The following is a 10340-nucleotide window of genomic DNA, read 5'->3' as shown; positions in this document are numbered from 1 at the left end:
TGAGGGAAGTTTGGGACGGTGACCGCAGAAATTTTGTCAATCAGGAAGCGCTATGATATGGTAAATAAGAAGTCTTGGGGAGCCTGAGTTGCTCAGTCGGTTAAGCATCTGACTCTTGGTTTCAGCTCAGGTCATTATCTCACAATTCATGAGTTCCAGCCCCACGTCAGGCTCTGTTCTGACAGCTCAGAGCCTGGAGTCTGCTTCACATTCTGTGTCTCCCTCTCACTCTGCCCCTCCCTCCGTCTTTCTCTCTCTCTCTCTCTCTCTCTCTCTCTCTCAAAAATAAATAAACATGAAAAAAAATTTTTTTAAGTTTCACATAGAGTCAGAGAACTGTATTTTCAAATTCTAGCTCTGACTCTCGTGTTTCTGTCAGATCTCGAGCATTATTACTCAGTCAAGTTTCAGTTTCCTTATCTGAAAATGGACCTGATAATAGTACCTATTCACAGGGTTGTTGTGAGAATAAAAATGAGGTGACATGTGTAAATGCTTGCTATGGTGCCGGGCATGAAGAAAGCACTTCATTCATTCATTCATTCATTCAACAAACACCCTCTGCTGTTCCTGGGACCGTGCTGATGCCAAGGCTACAGTGGTAAGCAGGGCTCACATGGTTCCTGTCCTCATGCAACTTACATTCTGGAAAGAAAGGTAGATATTTAAGGAACTAAACACACAGCTAAAGCCTATCATTATGAACTATGTAATTCATTCGAAGGAGAAAACAAATGATATCTAAGATGGAAGGGGGGGGAATGGATTTGGTTTGCTGGGGATGAGAAGGGAGGTGCTTAGGGAGGGGCACTCTGAGGAAATGACAGTAGGCTGAGACCCGAAAGTCAAGTGGCAAATAGCCAGATGGAGGGCTGGGGTGTGGGGCAGGGAAGAGGGTCCCAGGTAGCAGGAATAGGCCCCAAGGCAACAAGAGCTGGATGTCTTAGAGGAACTGAATGGAACATGGGTGTAATGGGAGTGTGGGGAGCAAGCAGGACAGGGCACCCCTCAGGCTGGAGGCCTAGGCAGATACCGGATCTCTTAGACAGTCAAGGGATCTCTGTGGAGGCCTGTCGAAGGGGGCACAGGGGAGAGGGCAGTCAGAAAGAGGGTAAGAGAGGTAGGAACACCAAGAAAGAAGAGAGACCCAGCCAGAGGCGGGGGGGGGGGGGGTGCAGAGAGAAGGGTGAGGGCTAGACAGGACCAAAGGATTTGGCAGCCAAGAAGTCCTCTGAGGCCTCTGAGATGGTCAGAGTGAAAGCTAGTGAAAAACAGAGTGAAAGCTGGGGTGAACGAGTAGCATGAAGGGAGGAAGTAAGGAAGAGGAGGAAGTTAACATATATTCTTTTCAGAAGTATCATGATGAAGGAGAAGAGAAAACTGGGGCAAGAGCTAAAAGGAGAATTGCTTTGTTTATTTTTATTTTACTTCTTTTAGGTTTATTTTTATTTATTTTTGAGAGAGGCATGAGCCTCTCTAGAGGGCATGAGCGGGGGAGAGGCAGAGGGGGAAAGACATGGAGAGAGAGAGAGAGAGAGAGAGAGAATCCCAAGCAGGCTCCATGCTGTCAGTGCAGAGCCAGACTCGGGGTTCCATCTCATGAACTGAGAGATCATGACCTGAGCCGAGATCAACAGTTGGACACTTAACTGACTGAGCTACCCAGGCGCCCCTGTTTATTTTTATTTTAGATGGGGGCATTTTTATTAAAACTATAAAATAACCATATTTTTTAACTGTAGGTTTTAAGGCAATAGGCATTCAAAGTAAAATTTCGAGAAATTCATATCCAGATACAATTAAGAATTTATTCCAATGGCATTCTAGTGCTATTAATAGTCCCCTAAATGCAATCTTGGTTTTGGTTTTTAGTTTGATAGCATCCTTTCTTTGTATTTACCTTGGATCATTTCCTTGGGTCCGAGCTCTCCTCGGGCAGCCCCAGATTTCAAGTCAGTGTGGCATCAATAGCTCTTTTAAATATTTTAAGTCTTTATTTCCCAACCATTCATAATTGTTCTTCCTGCCTCCACAGGAGATGGAAAGACAATGGCCCTGCTGGGGTGATGGACCCAAAAAACAAGAAAGTTTCATTTTCCCTTCCCAGGTTTCTTATCAGCTAGGAATAATACACATTCTCTGTCTCACCTCCTCCCTTTTTCATACAGCACAAGAAAAAAGACAAATTACTGATTTTTATTTACATCAAAACTAAATATGCACATAGTTGACAGAATCGAATAGCTCTACATTAATAACCAGTCGCTCCCCCACGCCACCCTTTCACCACATCCTGGGGAATCCCTTCATCTCTTGTGTCAAATAGTCTGGTTCCTTGAATTCCACCTCTTCCTCTTTCTTGATTCACTCCATTGTTTTGGTGGTGCACATCCTCCAGGAGTTTCCCAAGAAAGAAAGCAGGGAACATATAATAGATGCCATGAGTGCCCTGCCGTATTCTCTCGGGACCTGCCACATCCATGCAGTCTAAGTTACCGGTACAAATGTCTCTTTGCCAGAGCACCTGCGTGGCTCAGTGAGTTAAGTGTTGGACTTCGGCTTGGGTCATGATCCCACAGTTTGTGGGTTTGAGCCCCAGGTCGGGCTCAGTGCTGACAGCTCAGAGCCTGGAGCGTGCTTTGGATTCTGTGTCTCCCTCTCTCTCTCCCCCTCCCCCACTTGCTCTCTGTCTTTCAAAAATAAACATTTTTTAAAAAATGCTCCAGAGTCGGGGAATTAACCCCCTTCTTCCAGGGAGCACCTCTTAACCCATGACCAATGGGAGTTAGCAGAATAAGTACCTCAGCTCACTCAGCCCTGAGTGGGGATAACTTCAAGGCGTAATTTCTACACGGGTCTCCCAGCATTCCCCAAAGGAATCGAGTTCCAGTTCGCAGTAACTTGATGGATATATTAGCTTCCTTGTTTCACTTCCCCTGACCCTGTAGGGTTTCCTGGATCATCTCCCAAATAAACTACTTTTGCTCCTTTTTTTTTTTTTAAGTTTCTTTGTTTTGAGAGAGAGTGAGAGAGTAGGGGAGAGGGGGAGAGAGAGAGAGAGAGAGAGAGAGAGAATTCCAAGCAGGCTCCATGCTCTCAGCATGGAGCTAAACTCAGGCCTCGATCCTATGAACCATGAGGTCATGACCCAAGCCAAAATCAAGACTAGGAGGCTTAACCAACTAAGCCACCCAGGCACCCCTACTCTTGCTCTTATAACTTCTATTTTCCGTGTCTTATCTTTTTGCTATACTTTCTACTTTCCACATCTTCTAGTGAGTTTTTTTTTCTGGGATCATATTTAAATTCCTAAGATCTTTTTGTTGTTCTCTGTTCCTTTTAAAAAATAGCATTTGGGGGCACCTGGGTGGCTCAGTCGGTTGAGCATTCGAATTCTTGATTTCAGCTCAGGTCATGATCTTGCAGTTCATGGATTTGAGCCCTGCATGGGGCTCTGCGCTGACAGTGCGGAACCTGCTTGGGACTCTCCCTCACCCTCGCTCTCTCTCTGCCCCTCCCCCGCTCACGTGTGTGTGCTTTCTCCCTCTCGCAAAATGAATAAACTGTAAAAAAAAATAGCTTTTTGTTTTTATCATGTATGTCCTATCATGTTTTATCTCTCTGAGGATATTGATAATTTTTTGTTTTCTTTCTCTCTCAGAAGTGGTGCCACCTCCAGATCTTTAGGGCCTTTCTCTCCAGTATGTCAGGCTCTCGGAAAACACTTTCCTAATCTCCAGGCAGGACGTTCAGGGTTACGATCCGTGTGAAGGAAAAGGGCAAGGGGGCTGTAAGTAATGTCCTTTTCTCTTCCGGACGTTATCCTTTCACACAACTGGGACTGGCCCTCCCTCTGTCTTACTCTCCCAGCAGAAGAAAAAGCCCCATCCGCCATCATGGGGAAGGGGCAGTCTAGCTGACACTACAAGGGAAAGGGGGGCCTGGGGACCTCTTTGCTTCTTGAACTGACTTTCGACTCATCTTACTGTTTGCAGCCACAGTTTTACGAGCTTTACTCACAAAATACCAAAGTACCTGGTGCTGCAAATCGCTGAGCATGTGGAGGATTCGAAACGGGTGGTGTTAGCTTTCTTGTCTGCTGCCTCAGGATTCAGCTCACTTGGGTCTCTGGATTCAGTTACCACTCATTCATCTACGTTCCAGCCTTTAAAATTATCCTGCTGTTGTCCTTTTCATATGCTCTTTGTCCTTGTGGGGTTAGCCTTAAAAAAAGAAAAATCCATTTACTTACATTCTTGGTTGCTTACATATGCTCAGAGAAACTCTGGAAACACATACAGCAAACTAGTGACAAAGCTTACTAACGCACAGGAAGGAGACCGGGCCGGGGCCGATGGTAGACATGGATGAGGGAAACGTCTTGCTCTGTGTCTTTTTACACTTTTTTTGGCTTTAGAACCACGTGAATATATTACTTCATCAAACGTTAACCTTGGGTTGAGTTCTAGGAGGGAGTGGAGCACAATGCATGTGTCTATTCTGTTCTCTTTAACCAGAAGTCTCAAGCATTTTCTAAATTAGTATCTTCAGCGATGAGACCACGAGAGGCTTCCTGAGTGAAAGCCATTCTGAGCAAGTTTAGACGCCATAAGCCAGAATAGGGACCAATTTGTCTCCATGAAAATTCAAGATTTCTGCGAGGCCCAGGACAAAATGAAATCAAATAATGTCAGAAGACCAGAAACAAATTGGGAAAAAATATTTGCAGCGAATATGAAAAAGGTAGTTTTCTTAAAATGTGGAGTTCTTACAAAATACCCAAAGACAGATAAAATCCAACTGAGAACAATGGACAAAGAAAATCTATAGAATTCCCAGGCAAATAAATACAAACAAGCTTTTAAATATAGGAAACAGGCTCTGATTAATTTAAGCAGAAGATGAATTTATTAAGGGATATTGGGTAGTTCACAGGCCCTGCAGGAGGACTGGAGACCCAGGTTTAGAGGCTCACCGGAAACAACCTCCAGAATTATGCTGCAGGGCAGCCGTGTGAAGACACTGCACGGGCACTGCTGCTGAGACAGCAGACACCCCGCGTCCAGATGCCCATCTCCGCTTCTAGAACCTCCAACACCGAAAACTCCCAACTTCATCCACACTCAGGGCTGCTTCCAAGTATGAAGGGACCTCCAAAATCACCTAGTCCGACCTCATTTGTTGGTCAAGAACTGTTTTCCTGGGGGTGAGGGTAAGGAGGTTGTTCGAGGTTTCTGCCGAGATCACCAAGACAGGAGGGTGTTTTCTCTAAGACCTTTGCTCGTTGCATTGTGTTGCTCTCTGCAACTTTAAGACGGAGGGCAGTGCTCACTTTGAAAGTGTTCAGATGTTCAGATCACACTTGATTTCTCAGACAGCAGTGCTGGAACTGCATGCCTGACTTTGTGCCTAGGAGTTCTGCCCTGAGGTCTTCCTCTGCCCGCTGCATGCCTTATGGTGACTCTCTCCAACTTTTTTTAAAATTTGAATTCCAGGGGCGCCTGGGTGGCGCAGTCGGTTAAGCGTCCGACTTCAGCCAGGTCACGATCTCGCGGTCCGTGAGTTCGAGCCCCGCGTCGGGCTCTGGGCTGATGGCTCGGAGCCTGGAGCCTGTTTCCGATTCTGTGTCTCCCTCTCTCTCTGCCCCTCCCCCGTTCATGCTCTGTCTCTCTCTGTCCCAAAAATAAATAAAAAAAAAATGTTGAAAAAAAAAATTTTTTTTTAAAAATTTGAATTCCAGTGTAGTTAACATATAGTACTATGTTAGGTTCAGGGGTACGATACAGTGATTCAACAGTCCCATACATCACCCAGTGCTCATCAAGATAAGTGCACCCTTAATCCCCTTCACCGATTTCACCCATCCCCCAACCCACCTCCCCTCCAGCAGTCAGATGATTGACTATAGTTAAGAGTCTGTTTTTGGGTTGGCCTCTTCTTTTTCTTTTTCTTTTTCTTTTTTGCCTTTGTTTTGTTTCTTAAATTCTACATATGAGTGAAATCATATGGTATTTATTTTTCCCTGCCTGACGTATTTTGCTTAGCATTATACTCTCTCTAGTTCCATCCATGTCGTTGCAAATGGCGAGATTTCATTCTTTTTATGGCTGAGTGATATTCTGTTAACTCTTTTTTGGGACTACCAGTGTTGTACTTTCCTATCTTCTTACGGCAATTTGTACTCTTTACTTCTCAAACATGGCCTTATTATTGCTCATTTCTTGGCAAAATATTGAATAAGACATAGTACTCGATGGATGACAATAGGAGGGGAAGAAACAAAGACAATCAAGTTCATATAGATGCCGAATTCACTTATTTGGGGAATGGTCATTTAACGCTAGATAATGAGGATGAGGGTGGGATACAAATTAGAACTAGATATATTTCTTGCCCTCTAGAAGCGTACTTTCTAGAACAGTTGCTCCAAACTCTTTTCACCATGCCACTCCATCAAACATAATAATAATAATAGTCAAATACACATTCCCAACAATAGCATATTCATTATAAATTTTTTTTTAATTTTTTTAACGTTTATTTATTTTTGAGACAGAGAGAGACAGAGCATGAACGGGGGAGGGGCAGAGAGAGAGGGAGACACAGAATCGGAAACAGGCTCCAGGCTCCGAGCCATCAGCCCAGAGCCTGATGCAGGGCTCGAACTCACGGACCGCGAGATCGTGACCTGAGCCAAAGTCGGACGCTTAACCGACTGAGCCACCCAGGCGCCCCTCATTATAAATTATTTAAATTCTATTGTACTCATTTTTAAATACTGGTAAATCTTAATTGTCTTAGTACCTTAGATTAAAGAATAATAAAAACAGGTATTCACATGTTTTCTTCCCATACCTCAGTATATCATCTTTGGCACCCCTGTGGGCACTGTTCCAGCAGGAGAACCAGACAGACACCTCAAAATCCACAGATACAATACACAGGAGTGTGAAGAGGGCTGTGATATCTGAGTAAGCGGGGGATTCTTAGCGCATCACAGAAGCATTGCAAAAGGAAAGAAAAGCTGAGAATATTCAAGGGCTTCTGATGTAGCTCCTGAGCCCAGCTTGGGCCAGGGATTAGTCCAGGCTTCAGCTCCATGGCTGGCGATCGGGCAAAGACACCTCAATAAACAGGCTGCACATGACAGCCTCCATCACCCCCAAAGCATCCATTTCCCTGCAGCCCAGGCAGGTGAGGGCTTAATAAAAACACATCACCCCATGATGCTACAGACAAACATGTCTGACACACGGCCCAGAGCCACCTCTAACCGTCTACACTGTCAACAGTGGAGCAGCAAGTGCCCTGGGTGTGGAGCCAGGCCACTGAGCTGGATCCCGGCTCTCTTCCCAACCGATTGTATGACTACCGTCCTTCAGCTCCTCTGAGCCTCAGCTTTCTCATCTGTAAAAAGGAATCATACATGCCTTCTAGGGTGTTAGCAATTTCTAGCATTTGTTGGGTTTTTCACTGTGTATTGCATGCATCATCTCATGAAAGCCTCCTGACAACAGGATGAAGCAGGTGCTGTGGTCGTTCCCATTTTGCAGGCGTGGAAACTAAGCCCATGCCCTACCCCCTCTGCTCGCTGCTGACCTCACAACGCTGCTGCGGGGGGCGGGGGCAAATAGGTAAGAGGAACTGAGGCACACACAAGCTATCATTATACCTAGTGTAAGATTTCATCATCGTCCTCAAGTCTAAATTCAAAATACGCTTTTCTATACAGCCCTGAAGGTCAACAAAGTAGGATTTGGTTGGAAAGAAAAGGTGGAGAAAGAGAACTTTCAAGTTAACCTTCTTATCTTGGGTCTCCTACAACAGTGTGTGAATCTGGAAAGAGCCCTGGGTGAAGCATAGGGAGACCAGTTGCACCCCACGCTTACGCTCCGAATTTGGACACGTCATTTAAGCTGCGTTTACTCATTGCTCGGGAGTCCTAATAAATGAGCCCAACAGGGCCTTGCTGTTGACTCTTCCCAAACTCCAGTCTCAAAACATGCTGCAGTCTGGACTCCTCCTGCTCCCTGGGGACAGCTCCGGGGAGAGGCCAGAGGACAGGGAGGCACTGCTGGGGTCAGCTGGGGGCTCACTCAAACAAGGCCATGTGGGGGCAACAGCGACGGTGGGTGGGGACTCCGGCCAGAGCTCGGGAGGGCCGGGCCGGTAATTATAAGGAAACATCGCAGAGAAAGTTTCTGTTGTGGCTGTTCCCTCTGTTTACTTTGGGCAGTTCTGTCATTTTTTAACTGACCCTTCCCAGATGAGATCTTCAGTGTTCAGCTGGGTAAAGTCAGAGCCTTCAACCGATGGGGTATTTGAATCCTCTGCGGCTCGGTTGTTGGAGGGAGGCCAGGGCAGCTGACCCCCCGCTCCCCCCTCCACCCCAGCTTCAGGGAAGTGAGGCCAGGGCCGCAAACTTGCTGACAGTGGCCCGCGGCCTGCAAACCCAAACATCCTCCTCTCCTCCGCCTCAGGGTGGCCACCAGAAGAAAACAAAACCGCCTGCTTTCCAGAGCGGGGAGTCTCCAGCCATCCCCCCTCCCTTGGCCCTGCTCGGCTCCTGGCCACGCGGGTGCAAGGTTACAGTTACAAGTCCAGAACTGCTGATGTCTACTTTCTGGTTGTTGCTTTAAAACACACACACACACACACACACGCACGCACACATTCACCAAAAACCACACACTTTCCTTCATGGCTTAAAGCTTCACATGGTGGATTCAGACTCAAAGGTGCATATTTGCTTTGCTTTGCTTTTCGTGTTTTCTTAAGTTTGAACAATATGAATGTGGCTGTTGAAGAGTCAGAGAGAAGGAAATCTCGTCTGCTTAGAACTTTTCCTAAACTTTCCAGTTTCTTTTGGACTCTTAAAACCAAAGAATAGAGTCTTTTATGCCTAAGATTAGAAACATCTGGCCATGGCATTTGAGTCAGGCTGGGCTGAAGCAGGGCAAAGCCAGGTGGATGGCCTATCTGAATTGTGGAATTTTAAGCATCTATAGGACTAAAAGTTACTAAATTTAATGTCTTTGTTTTACAGATAAGGAAACAGGGCGAGAGAGGTTAGGATTTGCTTAATATCACATCTTGAAAGTGTTAGAGGTGAAGCCAGAACCCAGGAGGCAATTGGAAGAACCTTGCTCCCACCCACCACTCTTTACATATAGCCACACATTGGCAGTGAAAGAAAACAGAAACAAAATGGTCTTTTTAAAAAACAATTTTTTTTAATGTTTTTATTTAATTTTTAGAGAGATAGAGTGTGAGCAGGAGAGGAGCAGAGAGGGAGACAGAATCCGAAGCAGGTTCCAGGCTCCGAGCTGTCAGCACAGAGCCCGACGCGGGGCTCGAACCCAGGAGCTGTGAGATCATGACCTGAGCCGAAGTCGGACGCTTAACCGACGGATCCCCCAGGCACCCCTGTTTATAAATATTCTTAAGCACTCTATTTAACACACCAACCACCGCCACTTTTGCATGCTTCCACTGTTTTTATCCACTGGCTCTGTATTCTTCCTCAGGAGAAGAGGGGATCGTTTCTCGGCCTTTTGGCTAAGATCAAGTGTAGGAGAAGAGGGGGACTCCGTGTTCAGAAAGCACCAACTAGGTGGCAGGTCTTCACTCCCTTTTTTTCCGTTGACTTTTCCCAACAATACTTTGAGGGGGGTGCCCCGAAGATAGCAATTTTGAATAGGATGGTGAGAGAAGGAAAGCCTCGTCTGTGACATTTGAGCGGATCTGAGGGTGGTGGGGAAACAAGCCAAATGGATTGTGGGAGAAGAGGGAAGGGGGAGTTCCAAGTCACAGAGGCAGGAGAAGGCCTGGTGTGTTCAAGACCAGTCGGGAGGCCTGTACGGCCAGCGTGGAGTGTGCAGGAAGGAAAGTGGCAGCAGAAGAAGTCAGAGGGGGATGGGGGCCGGCGAGGGAGGGCCTGAGACCAGCAAAAACATCAGCTTTTCATCTGAATGAGAGGGCAGCTGTGGAAGCTTTTGAGTAGAGGATTGATACGTTTTTCATTTTCTAAAGGGGCCCTGTGACTTCTGTGTTGAGAGTGGATGAGGGGCCGGGGAGCAAGGTGAAAGCAGAAACACCTGCCAGAGGACACTGCGATAATTCAGGTGAGAGATGAGGGGACCTGGCCCCGGGGTGGTGGACACATGAGGGGACCTGGCCCCGGGGGTGGTGGACGGATAAGAGGACCTGGCCCTGGGGTGGTGGACACATGAGGGGACCTGGTCCCGGGGTTGGTGGACACATGAGGGGACCTGGCCCCGGGGTGGTGGACAGATGAGGGGACCTGGCCCCGGGGTGGTGGACGCATGAGGGGACCTGGC

The sequence above is a fragment of the Panthera uncia genome (assembly GCF_023721935.1).
Source record: "Panthera uncia isolate 11264 chromosome C1 unlocalized genomic scaffold, Puncia_PCG_1.0 HiC_scaffold_4, whole genome shotgun sequence".
NCBI lineage: Eukaryota > Metazoa > Chordata > Mammalia > Carnivora > Felidae > Panthera > Panthera uncia.
The sequence above is the reverse complement of the archived record's forward strand: the minus strand, read 5'-3'. Positions refer to the sequence as shown.